Source organism: Stegodyphus dumicola, chromosome 6 (genome assembly GCF_044657685.1).
Source record: "Stegodyphus dumicola isolate Sdum_Otavi_A_Nest chromosome 6, ASM4465768v1".
NCBI lineage: Eukaryota > Metazoa > Arthropoda > Arachnida > Araneae > Eresidae > Stegodyphus > Stegodyphus dumicola.
This window is the reverse complement of record NC_140773.1, coordinates 22,772,870-22,787,104: the sequence shown is the minus strand read 5'-3', so window position 1 is coordinate 22,787,104 and position 14,235 is coordinate 22,772,870. Positions and strand designations below refer to the sequence as shown.

Genomic DNA, 14,235 nt, shown 5'->3' with positions numbered 1-14,235 from the left:
ATTTTAGAAATAGGTGACATTTGGGACCTGGACCAAACTGAGAAGAACGTTCATCATATTAAAACATAATTTTAAGAATTGAATTATTCAGCTTAAAATGATATTCAATTAAAATTTTGTGGAAGATTTTGAAGCCATACTTATCACTGACAAATATTTTTGCTTCGTAGCAAAAATGAATACATTTTCATAGTAAGTATCGTGAACTGGAAAATAGGCATGTTGTTAAGTATAATCTCAAGGACTGTTCCAAAATGTATCTTTTGGAATTGCTTTTCGTAGCGTCATGCAGACAAAATATGAGCCAGGAAAGAAAAGAAGGGAAAGAGGTAGGTGGAATAAGAATCCAAGTATGCAATTACTATGATACTTCATTTTCAGCTCATATTGCTTGACAGTAAGTTATAAATATGCTAACAAATAACATTCAGACACGCATTGTAAAAAAAATTCTTTAATTATTTTTTTTGTTGACAGAAAGTATACTAGAATAAAGGGTTAAAATTCAGAGATTTCTAAAGGAAATTATAGGAGATATCACGTCATACGTGAAGAAAACAATGAAAAATTTCATACATCGAACCGTTCTCTATGTTTAGAATCCGGTTCGAAATTGGTATTTTCAGCAGTCTTCTGTGCAAAATTTAGTAAGCGAATTTTTATAATTTTAAATTTCTTGCAGGAAAACAGTCAAAGTATCACTAACAACCGCAGTTCATGGCGTACTTTTCTGAAAATATGAGCACACGAGAACATGATTTCCCTCTTTTTAATCAATTAAAAAAATCAGATGAACGTCTTAATTTTACTTTTTGCAACCCTTATCCGTGTATCAAACTACGTACAAATGCACTGGTATTCATCACTTAGACGTTGATGTTCGCATTAAAAGCTATATATTCATATTCTTCTTCTAATATATAGCTTTTGGCTTAAAACGAAGAATTTGTTTTGAGGTGTGGTAGCAATAGTTAATATTTTGAACGCTAACAACTATTAAATGTTATATGCATTACTGGCATATCCATTTTGGGCCAAGCAGCCCAATTATTCCAGAGATTTACATATAGCCGAAGAAATAAGTTAGAAAAAATCAAAGAATTGTTTCGCATAGAAGGGAAAAAATTGGCAAAACTGGGAAAAACTTTATTTATTTGGGAGGGAGAGACGATAAGTTTTGAGAAAAAGGGGAAAATCTGAATAATATGTTTCAGTTGTAAAACTAAAATAAATTTTTCTGCAGGAAAAATAATGAGATTCACTAACACCAGTTAAATTTAGAAATAATTTAATAGATATTTTCGACTAGTGTGATTTAAATAAAATGCCCGACATCTTGCTCTTCATCATTTAGTGTATTCACTTCTGGAACGGATTCGACTTCGACTTCCCAGAAGTTTTTCATTAAATTTTCAATGTCTACTAAAGCATGACAGTTGATAAAAGAATTCTGAATTCTTTTTGAAACGAACACCCTTCCTGAAATCAGCCAATCCAATTTTGAGCTTAGAGTGGATGGTTGGTTTTGATTTCCTACAATCTTTCCAGTTTGAATTAAATCTAAGAATATATCCGGAGAGAATGATATCAATCCGTCTACTTATATGGAAAGAAGGATCTGCTAACTGCAATCCTTTCAGATGAGGCCAACTGAATTCTGACAGGTCAAAGTTTGGTAAATTTGACATCAGCCCTTTCACTACTAAAGCCTTAATAGAAAAGTTATCGTTATTAAAATGGAGAGTAAAATTTAACTTAGATATTTTCGTAACATGTGCGGCAACTGTATCATCAAGTCATAGGATAGTGTGTTCAGACTTTTGAAATGAAAGTTTTAGTCGATTACAAATGATTAAAGATGCTTGAGAACCATTATCAATTAGAGAACGGCATTCGATAAACTGTCCTTGATTATTTTTACTTCCTTGTACGAACTAAAAAGGAAGTATTGTAATTGCGAAAAGTTTCAGGCATTTCAACGAAAATATCCATTTTGACCTCTATCGAATGCAATTTAACGATGATTTTGCGTGATATCTGTACGTAAGGACAGAATAAAAGACTCTTTTCCTCCAAAAAATTATAAAACTGCTTTAAAATTAATTCTGAAGAGAATTTTTTGTGGCGTCTGTACTAACGTATGTACGTACGTGTGTACGTACTTACGTACGTATCTTGCATAACTCCAAAACGAGTAGCCTCAGGACGTTGAAATTTTGTGTATAGTACTGCTATAACATGTAGATGTGCACCTCGTATTTTGGTTGCAATCGGCCGCACCAAACGTATATAAATATATTTATATATATATCCACTCTGTTACCTGGCTCAGTGATCTCAGTTTCTTTACTCTTATGTGTTTGTAAATTGTACATTTTTTGCTTTAAAAATGATTGAATTATGTTCTTTTTATCTTCCGGTTAAGGTTTTTATGCCTTTCGTAATTCTGGAAGCAATATTTGTACAATTATCAACAATTTAAAAGCTGTTTAAGTGCGGTTAAATTTTATATAACATGGCGGACATATTTGTTTACATTTGGAACAGCAGAATTGTAGATTTGTTGCCAATCTAGAGATACTAAGCTTCGCAACACAAACATAACGCCTTCATTTATTATTGCGAATTAAATCATGCTTAATCCTTTCTGGAATTTTTTCGAGGAAATAAGTGTTTAAGATTTACTTCGTAATTTTTAATGCAGATATTTTGAGTTTTTATGTATTTCTGCCTTGTCGCGAAGTGAGAGCTGAATTAATTGAATGAGAAATACTAAATTGTCTGTGAAAAACTGTTTCTTTTCTGTTTTGTTTGTTTAATTTTTTTTCATACATCGTTTTAGCTTTATTATAGTATTTGAATAGAACATGTGGCAACGATAATTCTTCAAATGATATAAATTTTGTGCATTCAGAATGTTGTTATAGTAACCAAATATAGTGAATTTTAAAGAGTGCACTTATTCTATTGCGGTTTATGCGCTGTCGACGAAGTAGATTTAATTCAATCCAATCAATTTAAATGAAATTGAAGAAAAAAATGCTAATAATTTAATATTCCGTACTTGGAAGTCATGTGGTGGACACATCAGATATTTTACTTTTATAACAGCTGTGGCAAGTAAAATTAAATTAAGAACTTTTTACATTTCCTGTGAAGCAAAACTACTGCTCTTCCGAGGTACTAGACAAAGGTTGATATAAAAACTAAGTTTGGGATAGACGTTTTGGGGTAGACTGTACTTGACTTTAAACAGAATGTTTTTTGTCAGTTCCAAAAAAAATGAAGAATTGTGTTATGTTTCTGTTTACATACCCTGCAAGATGTAGTCAATCGGCATGAAAATACACCATGATTTGGTCTCAGTTAAAACACAGGTTTTCTTTTCGTATGAAGTTCTAACGGTCATTAATATACATTTTAAGAAATTTCTAGCACTTATGTAAAAGATGTGGTAATTGGCAAAGTGCACAAGAATCCTGCCTTAACTTTACATTTGTTTTAAGAGCAAAAGTTTTGTTAATGGATTTTACTGATTTGTCTTGAATATTATAATTTCCCTTAACGCTCTCAAGCTTGGTTTTCCAAAAATGAAAGAAAATGTTTTACAGATGGAAATGTTTTATTCTCTAGCGTTAATTCCCACTTGATTTGAAGTGAATCTTTTAGCTTATCTTGTAACGCAAATATTAGAAGAATTTTGTCTAACTGATTGCATTCTAGACCAAGTGTTTTAAAATTCCTAATAATTTCATTGAAGGTATTACAGATCTTTGTTCGAATGGAATCAAATGTTGGTTCTACAAGTTTTAAATTAAATAATTTTCTACACTGAGAAAATCCTAATTCCCTTTGGTTACCATATCTGTCGAGTAAAGTGTCTCAAGCATTTTTATAATTTTCAGCGGTTATTGCGAATCCCTTAATAAGTCATTAGACGAATTAGTGCAGCATTAGACGAAACTGCACTTTGACCAATTTTTTAATTTCAGTTAAAGATACATTAGAATCAAGAGAACTTAAAAATATGGATTTAAAACTCAGCCAGGATTCAAACTGTCCAGAAAACGTTGGAAGATCATACTTCGGAAGCTTTATATTCACATAGGATGTGGCAGATTTTTACCGTCTTATCATCATTGAGCTGTGATTCTTTATTAAAATGAATGTAGATATGCTTCTATTTTAACTAATGATTCGTCTGCCAAATCCTGAGCCTCAAACAAATTTTTAAACTCAGATTCTTCATTCAAATCTTTAAGAATAGAACATCCATAATAATATTCCTCAAGCTTGTCACGACATCTTTACAGATTTGATTTTAATGTAAGAATTTTCTCTAAATTTTTTTATGTTAAAACATTGTCAACAGTTCCAGCAAATCTTCCAATTTGCTTGATTTGAGTTCGATACATTTACGGAACTGATGATTTCCTTTTTGACATATTTATTTTACTTTAAATAATAAAATTACGTACAGAATAGTTATATACAGATGTCGTGCAAACTTCAAACATATATTTAAAAATATATAATAGAAACCAGAATTTAAGAATGAATTTTACATAAAAATAATCTGAATACAAGTAAAACTTCCTTATAGTTTTTCATTTACAACATAAAAATGCACACTTCGAATTTTTTGTAAACCAGGTAACTTTAATGGAATACTAGAATTGGATTTTTGGCTTTTAATATTAAATTCCTCACTGGTGGCTCCAATCTTTATTGGTAAGTTTTACCTCTGTGTAATTGCACTCAAAAGTGAGTAATTTTAAGAACTAGTTAGCGAATAATCGGTTAAGTTCGTGCGACAAGAAACAACAAAATGCAAGGGTAACTTACCCTTTATTATTCCAATAAGATTTAACAAAACTCCGTCTTGAAGTCTACAATAAAAGCCGACACTTGGGCTTGAACTTAAGAGACTAAGAAATAAACTAAAACTAAGATTAACTAAAGAGATCTAGCCGAAGCTCAAAGCTTATCAAGGGCGTGAGTACGGCCGAGCGTAATAACAGCTTTGAGAGAGAGTAGCCAAAACGCGGACCCGCACAAATCAGAAACTTTGATTCTCTCTAACTCAGCAAGTAGAACTTCGCGGTCATTAAGTATTCAGAGTGATTCCAAAACTACATTCTGGCCGGAAGTAGTAAGCTGAAGTTAAGAATTTGACAGGAAAGGAACTTAAAATTTAACTGTTAATAAAATTAACATAATTCTTACAGTTCAATAATTAATAATTATTAAATAGCTTACCTTGAAATTTTATCGATTTATTACAGTTACCTGGAGGTACTTGAATTTGACACAGTAAAAGGACTCAAAGAATTGAATAATATTTTGACTTTATTAGCTGTTAGAATTGTTTACATGAGTTCATTCTTCCTTAGCATCGAATACTAGCAGTTTGGTTCTATTTAATCTGTTGCCACAAACACACGGCAGAATTAAAAAATACATTATGAATTAAACATCTGGCGCGAGGGCAGCGCCATCTATGTAAAAAGATGAAATAAGGCATAAACAATTTTAAAACTGAACACTCTGCATTAGAATAATAAAAAGTTTCATTTCAAATCCCAGCCGGAAGGAACACTTGTTCTGATGATGAAGTAATTGTGAAATTGCGCGAGACCGAGACGCTGTTTTTAACACATCTGTCAATGCAGTGGTTGCAAAATTTCTTGTTTTCTTCATTTACTAATTCTGGCTAAACGGATATTTAGTTTCAAAGACGATAAAGGACGATAAAGGATATTTAGTTTCAAAGTTCAATTAGTGTCAGCTTAGAATATTGAAATTAGGAGTCTTTGTTTTGAAGCAGTTGGAGACAAATAATTTTCTCAATCTTTTAAGGTTGATTTAATTTATCTTTCGTTAAGCAATTTTATAAAAATCTTTTTCTCTACACTGAATTCTGAATTTTCTTTATGTAATTAATTCAGAAGTAAAAAAGGAGAAGCAATGTTTCCAGCAGAAGAAAGAGTAGCATAAAGTCTTCATATTTCTTTAATAGCTATTTTGTTTTAGTAGTTAAGTGGAAAAGATTATCTTGTTGTATATGACATCATTCATCAATTAAATGTTTTGTTTCTCTAACACCAGTTATTGCTTTAAACACTTCTCCTCTTTTAGAAAACATACTCAAAAATTTATTTCAACTCATTTGAAACTAAAGTTTGCATTATCTTCCTCCAACCATGGTTTATCTTCACCTAGTTTGAAAATTGTAATACCAACCATTGCTTCTATGGGACTACCTAACTCTGACAATTAATTCTGAATTCCGTCCCGAACAGCTGAATAAGTTGGTTTCATTAGGCGAACGGCAACGTTAACTTAAACGGTAATTTAGCTTTATAAGCCTTGAGGAACAAGGACTTATTTCGCACAGGACATAAATCCTGGTCCAAAGCCATATGTGTTGTAAGATAAATAGAAATAGAATTTTTCAATTATGATATATATGTTTACTCATTTTGAAAAATTTAATACCAGCAGTTGTTTGTGCGATATTATCTAACTCTGATAATTTGTTCTAGATTCTACTCCGAACAGCTGAATAAGCTGGCTTCATTGGCTGAGTTGGAATATGAAATCTTTATCCTGTTACTCAGAACCACAAGTCACGGATACAAAGCCATCTTTGTTGTAAAACAAATATTAGTGGCATAAAAATAAGTATTTCACTCTATCTATTATTTCATCATAACATATATTTCACATATGTGTTATGATGAAATAATTATTAATAATAATATTATTATTAAAATAACTATTAGTAAAACTAAATAGGACCAGTTTTACTAATAGTTATTTTAATTTATGAGCCTTTCCTGAATTTTCTTTTTTACCCTCCTATTTCCTCGCCAGGATGCAAATTAACTGGGCGAACAAGAGTATTTAAACTGTTGGAACGATAAGGATAGACAGAGCGTGGTTTCGCTACTGAAAGCGCACGTTTGCCAGTGTTTGTTCACCAGCTGTAAATCCTAATAGTCACTACGCGGTTACAGCCGAAAACATCGCGGACGAAAACGTCGCGGAGAAAACAACGCAAGGCAAAAACGTCATGCTACAAAACATCGTGGGAGAAAACATCGCAACGAGAAAACATCGCAACGAGAAAACATCGCAGTTCTAAAACATCGTGGTACAAAACATCGTCGTCGAAAATAGAGCGGTTCAAAAACTTCGCAGTTTAAAAACATCGTCGTCGAAAATATCGTGGTAAAAAATAAAGTATCTACAAATCATGGCATGACGATAACATCGCAGACATACTTCTTTCAGGCTTTAATAACTGTAAATGGATATTCCCATATTGATTTGTGATCGCAAGATGGAAAGAAGGATAATTTTTACTTTCATACTTTTTATTAACTAATAAATTTTTCCTGAGAAAATAAGAATGAAACTTAAGCATAGAAAATTAATGCAACTTATAGCACTTAATAAAATTTTAAACCGACATAGTTAACTAACAAAGGCCATTAATAAATGATTTTTATAAAGTTTTTACTGGTAATTTTTCATGAAAAGTATAATCTATAATTTGCATTTAATTTTTTATGCTTAAGTTTCCTTCTTACCTTTTCAGCAAACATTTATTAGTTAATAAAATATGCGAAAATAAAAATTATCCTTCTTTACATACTGCGCTCACAAATCATTATGGCAATATCCATTTACAATAATTAAACCCTGAAAAAAGCATGTCTGCGAAGTTATCGTCATGCGATGATTTGTAGATACTTTATTTTTTACCACGATATTTTCGATGACGATGTTTTTAAACTGCGAAGTTTTTGAACGGCTTTATTTTCGACGACGATGTTTTGTAGTACGATGTTTTAGAACTGCGATGTTTTCTCTTTGCGATGTTTTCTCCCACGATGTTTTGTAGCACGACGTTTTCGCCTTGCGTTGTTTTCTCCGCGACGGTTTCGTCCGCGATGTTTTTGCCGCGATGTTATCGGCGGACACCGACTACGCATTCTGGCCGTCTAGTTACTATCTCGCAGTGTATGTTTCTCTGCCAGTCTATTAGATAAAACTGAATTGTGTATTATACACTATATCTTTATCTTTTACATTTATTGTTACATTATCTTTCAAGTTCTCACCGCAAGTGGACGGTGTTTTGGTCGTCAACACGTATGTCCGTGCCATCTATTAACTAGTCTGCGATAAATAAACGGCTTTTTACATCCTTTCGCTGTTGTGTTATCTGTGCGAGAATTAGCAAGGTTTAGCATTCAAGTAGACCTAGTGATCATTTTATGATAAAAAAACGTACTAGATTTCACAGATACGCTATTCTTTTCCTAACTTACATGCTAGATCATACGGTAACATTGCAATTAATCACATTTCATTTCAAAATTAAATCATTGCACACTCATATGTGAGCAGAGTATTGCAGCAGAGTAATACTTGTATTTGCCACCGGTATTCAAATTAAAATAATCTTCTAATTAAGCTTTTAGGGATTTTACAAAGAAAACGATCCATAAGTTGCTGTGAAAAAGACATTCGACATTGTTATAAGAATGCATATGAAGGTCTCGTCTATAGCTCTAGAACTTTCTGCACCCTATTTTAATTTTGCTATCAAGAGAGATTTAAAAGAAATGAAGTTCTTTTACTGTCATACATCGTGGTTATTTAAGCGTTTGTGTACCGTTACACATACTAAAGAAAACTATTACGGGTAGAGTAGAGCAGTGGCAAATTCATAAGTCTTCACCACAATAAATGATGATAAATATTACACATATATAATTGACGTTACACCTCTGACCTCCATTTTACTGAGAATCATCTTAGTTTATGTATAAGTAAATTAACATAATATGAAAATTAGGAATAGCACATCCGAATCTTTAAGTTTTAAAGAGATTCGACATTAGAAAACTCAGACCTTTTCAGCATTCTAATCTTTATAATACTAAGTTAAAAAAACCATTAATTAAATGCTTACGCATTCATTAACTCTTTCACATTGAAGTCGCCCGAAACGCCCGTGCATTTAATCATCGGTAGGTCATCCAAAAGCCTGCGTTCGTTTTCTACCTGGTGCGTTTCTTCATCATGTTAATGGTTTCGGGTGTTGTTAAATGACATGCCAATCATCATTTTAAAGCAGTTGTAGCTCTCTTATTTGAAGGCACCTTCCGTCTCCTTTGTTTAGCGTGAATGTTTAGATACCAATGCTCGCAATTGCAATCCTATACTAAGGGGAAATTGCACAAAGATCCCCAAGAGAAAGCAATTGTTTCACTTAAGTAGGTTATTGCTAATGCTGTAGTACTCTGCTTGTCATGGGGGAAGGAAATCCATTCCAACAAAAATTCGTACACACGAGCATTTCGGATATTCGAAAGGAACAGATTTTGGCCTCTACCAATGCGAAAGAGTTAAACATGTAAGAAATTATCATGTTCCCTCATGCGTACTGTAGTAGAATATATGATTAGTACATCCAGTTAGCATTGATGATTGGAGCCTTGGCGAAAGCTCCGACGATTTATCACGTTTGATGTCTTTGAAAAGCTTAATGATCTCTATGGTAGCGGCCGAACTAAAATATGGTTGACAAATTCGTCGGCCGCGTAGATTTCACCAGTTGGGTATCGTACTTCTACCCCCCATCACCCTTCAAATGAGGAAGAAAGAATAGCATTCTTTCTCTCACATTGGTGTGGTTTAACTAATTAGCACATCTAGATAACACTTGAAGATGTGTGGCTTGAATCCTATCAAAGGTTTAGTTGATTTTTTAAGTTTCCTGACTCCGAAAAAACCTAATGGCCTCTACATACCTTCATCTAAAGTTTCTAGATCCGAAAAACCTAATGGTCTGTACACCTAATGGTCTGTACAAATTTCATCTGTTCTGTAAACCTAATAGTTCTGTAAACCTAATGGTCTGTACAAATTTCATCTAAACCTATGAAACGTTCGAAGCTGAAAATATTTTGATTTGGGCATTATAGTTGAGTTTCGCTAACAAATTTGTGTTTAATTTGTAAAAGTTGGTAACTCTTTTGAGTAATATTCACTGTTAAACTCTATGTGGACGTTAGTCCACATAGAGTTTAACAGTGAATATTAAGCGACTAAAGTCTAAAAGTACTACAGAGTGAGCTGAGTTTCCAAGTACTACAAAGACTTGAGAAGGGTTTAAAAGACCTTTTATTTAAAACTAAAATAGGTAAATAGAAGACACTTCTGGTGCTTACAAATGCTAGCATTTATGGCGAGAGCTCAAAATCAGTAAATCATTTGTAAAACTTAAATTTAAATCAATTTATATCCAAAGGTTACAAAAAGCAAATTACGGGAAGTCGGCTCAGAGCTTCCCCGAGACAGATTCAACTATCGACAATTTTAATGCAAGGCTGAAGACAGGAACTCTTATCTAAAGTAGCAAATCTAGCAACTTGACCAACGAGCGGCACAACAGGCTCCGTTTTAACAATCTCAAAACCGCAAGCTTATTTGTATTGGCGAGAAAACGGAAAGAGAGACGCGACAGTACAGATGAACCTCACAAATTTACATTTTTTTTGCATGTAAATTTCAATGTTATGAAATGTTATGATTTTTATGTTATTTTATTATTAAATATCTTTTTCATCACGGACTCTCTTATTTCGGAGAATTATGTAGATCTATGTGACAATCAATTTAGTATAAAGTTAGGAAAACGGCTCATAACCGTATGATCGTCTTGAATCAACTTTTGACTGCACGCGCTTTTATCGAATAGTTGCTGTTGGTAGAATTAGAATCTCAAGACGTTAGCTTGGTTATTAAGTTACATTTTGAGAAAGCTTTAAGCTAACGATCCATAGCTTGTAGCCCTGCTTAAAACGTAATTAGATTTGTAATTATAGAGATTGTTAAGGCCAGTATAAACTGGCCTTTAACAATCTCTATAATTACAAATCTAATCGCCCGGGACTTAGTACCAAGTCCCGGGCAATTGGTTATTAATGCGTTTTTAATTTATCTCACAGGGTAGAATAAATTTTTAAGTTAAAATATAACGAGGAATTGTGTTTGTATGCTTTCAGTAATAATCTTTTCTCTTACACAAGTTCTTTGATTCAGAAAGACTGGGAAAAAGCTAAGCATTGGAGCCGTTACTTTAAATGCTTTTGGTAAATTACATAAAAAAATTAAGTTCAAGATTCAAGAATTTTAATTACGTAGTATTTTAGTTTCCAAATTTTCACTTATACATTTTCTTAATAAACATAAGCGTATTTTTAAAAACTTGTTTTTCCTTTAACGTGTATCTGAAATTTTACTTTCAAAAAACTTTTTAAGTAAATTTTTTAAAAATTTTTATTGTATGAAGGATTTAAGAGATTCGGCAGTTTTTTAGATTTCGACTTCGGATTCGAGAAAATTTGAAATTCATCCCATCTCTGGTGTAAATCAAGTAAATGGGTAGAACAATTTAAATAAAAATTGCAAAGTAATAAATTTTCGAGAATTGATGTTACCCAGTGAAATGTAAACAAATTAATAAATATTTCTATCCTACATAATTCTGATTCAAAAAATGGCGAATATATACAGGGTGACCCAAAAGTTCGTTAACATTTGAAAATTCAATAATTCGCGTAATAATGTATCCAGAGAGGTTAAAAAAATGACACACACGCTTGAAAAGATATAGGATTTTATAGAAGGAAAAAAATGAAAAAAAAAAAAAAAAAAAAAAAAAAAAAGCAATATATCAGCGACGCCACATCAGACGAATTGAGATCGTGATTGGACACTTTTTCTTCGAGGAAATGCATGGTTTTGCTATTCAAACTGTCAGTGCGACGGGTGCGAGGTACGCTGATATGTTACAGAATCGCATCATCCCTATTCCTGCTGATAAACACCTGTTGAAAGGTATGACTTTTATGTAGGATGACTCTCCACCCCATATTGCTACACGTCTGAAAAATCTCTTGCGCATATCGTTTGGTGAGGATCGCGCGCTGAGCCACCACTTCCGTCGTGCTTGACCCCTCAAGTCCTCAGATCTCAATCCGTATGATTATTGCTTGTGGAGTTACTTGAAATCGCAAGTCTACCTTGATTGTCCGACCTCATTAGGGTTGCTAAAACACAACATCCGATGGCAGTTTCTCAGTTTACCTATACTACATGCTGTTCACAACATTGTTCCTCGACTACAGGTATTGTTGATGAATGATGGCCGACAAGTTGAAATTTTGTTATAAAGAAAAATTCACAAAGCCTTTGCTAAAAATTAATTGTTGGGCTAATTATTGCTTTTATTGTCATATGAAAGCTCCATTTGTTGACCGTTTTAAGCACGTTTTTATTTGCTATCAATAAAATACCATGATATTTCAAGCATGTGTGTCAGCTTTTACCTGTCTACCTGCATTATTCAGTAAATTATTGAATTTTTAAATGCTAACGATATATTGATGAAATTTCCATTGCGATTTTAAAAGCAGAAAAGCTTACGCGCCAGAAGAAAATTAGAAAAAATTCATTTGATTCGCATCCATAATTAGCTGAAGAAGGTTACTTTAAGAATCATAGTAACTTACCGTATATACTCGCGTATAAGTTGATACCGCGTATAAGCCGACCCTCCCACTTCGACATAAAAAATTCGTAGAAAATAAGAAACCCGCGTATAAGTCGATCCCCCACTTCCGAAATCGATCGAGAAACTTCGAAAAAAAATTTTTAAGTACTACATTTATTCAAAATCATCTGAGAAAAAGTAAATATACAATAAAAAATTTAAAAAATCTGAAATGTTTCAGATTTTAAATTACGTCCAAAGGGGCGTTTTTTAACATTTTGTGTGTTACCTTTCTTTATTAAATATCATGTTCCTCGCACTTAAACCATAAGATCCAGTGCAACAGCAATATCGCAAAATAGTTTTAAAACGAGCATATCTTTAGAATTTCCGATACAGAGACTCACGCGCTGGAGATAAAAATGTTTTTTCTGCACAACGTTGCCATTGCTCGCTTTGAAATCCTTGAGTTTGTTAATCAAAAATTCGTCAAAGTTTTAAAAAATAGGAAATCGATCATAAAACAAATTTCAAATTTCAAATTGGGTCTTCCACATGCTCATATTCGTTGGAGGATTACGTTATTCAAAATTCGATGACTCTATGTACCGTTGTTTTATCACAATACGAGAAATATACATACATTTACGCAGATTTTTCATTATTTAATTTCTTCAAATATAATGCAGGACTCTAACATTTTGTGGCAACAGTTTGAAAAGTGAACCGACATTTATCCGTCCGACGCAAAATGCCAAAACGAAACTAATAGTCCTTCGGGATTCAAATCCCTTTGGACTAAAAATACCTTGGTAAATAAACAAAATCAAAATCCTTCAATGTCGGATTCATGGTCAGATTCGCCAAACATTTCATAGAACTCTTCTGTCGTCATTGGCTCGTCATACATATTTTCAGTCTCGAACTCTGTACTCTTACAATCACTACTACAGCCTTCGTCGTCATTTTCACTTTCAAAAACAGTATCATCTTCCATGCCGTCTAGTTCGTTGCTAATACAACATTTTCTAAATAATTTTATAATCATTCAGAGGGTATTTCGCAGGCATTCGCATTTTTCAGGGGCAAAAACATAAAAATTTCCAAAAGTGTCCACAATTTTGGCCACCACTGTAGTTCGTCACATAATTTAAGTCATGAAATTACTTCAAGTAAGTGACTTATTTGATAAGTTGTCCAATTCGAGTGCGGGAAGAAAACAACTGCTTCCGATTCTTTTAATTTTTTATGGCCCCGCGTATAAGTCGACCCCCCCACTTTGAAGTCTTTTTTTTTTCTTTTCCCAAAATATCTCGACTTATACGCGGGTATATACGGTACTTGATATAGACTTCAGTCGGAATGCACGTCTGCTATTCCTAACGAACTCAAGTTTCTAAGCTAGAAAGCAGAGAAACTATGAGCTTTTTTTTTTTAACGAAGGAGAAGTAGCAGGAAATGAAGAAAAACGTCAGACCATCTAATTAGGTGATTAAGTAAAGGACAGGCATGGGTTAGTTGCAGTCTAATTGATAAAACATGGCGCTTGATTGTGAATGATTTGAGCTGAATGCAAAATTTCGAGGTCAATAAGTGAAATGAAACACATATTTAGAATCAGAATAGGATGAATTTTTAATATGAAGCAGTTCGCAAGAAAA

At 32.9% G+C, this 14,235-nt stretch overlaps 1 protein-coding gene across 2 annotated transcripts in view; it reads right to left on the bottom strand.

Annotated features, from left to right (window-relative positions):
* The window catches only part of LOC118189073 (uncharacterized), a 46,022-nt gene that overhangs the window by 13,598 nt on the left and 18,189 nt on the right, over positions 1-14,235 (bottom strand). Inside the window, exon 1 of one of the 2 annotated variants that reach the window (XM_035359617.2) lies at positions 5,260-5,671. The exons of the other annotated variant lie outside the window; for it this stretch is intronic. The gene's annotated coding sequence lies outside the window, so the exon portion shown is untranslated. Of the gene's footprint in view, positions 1-5,259; positions 5,672-14,235 lie in introns of those variants that run through there. 2 annotated transcript variants of the gene reach the window in all.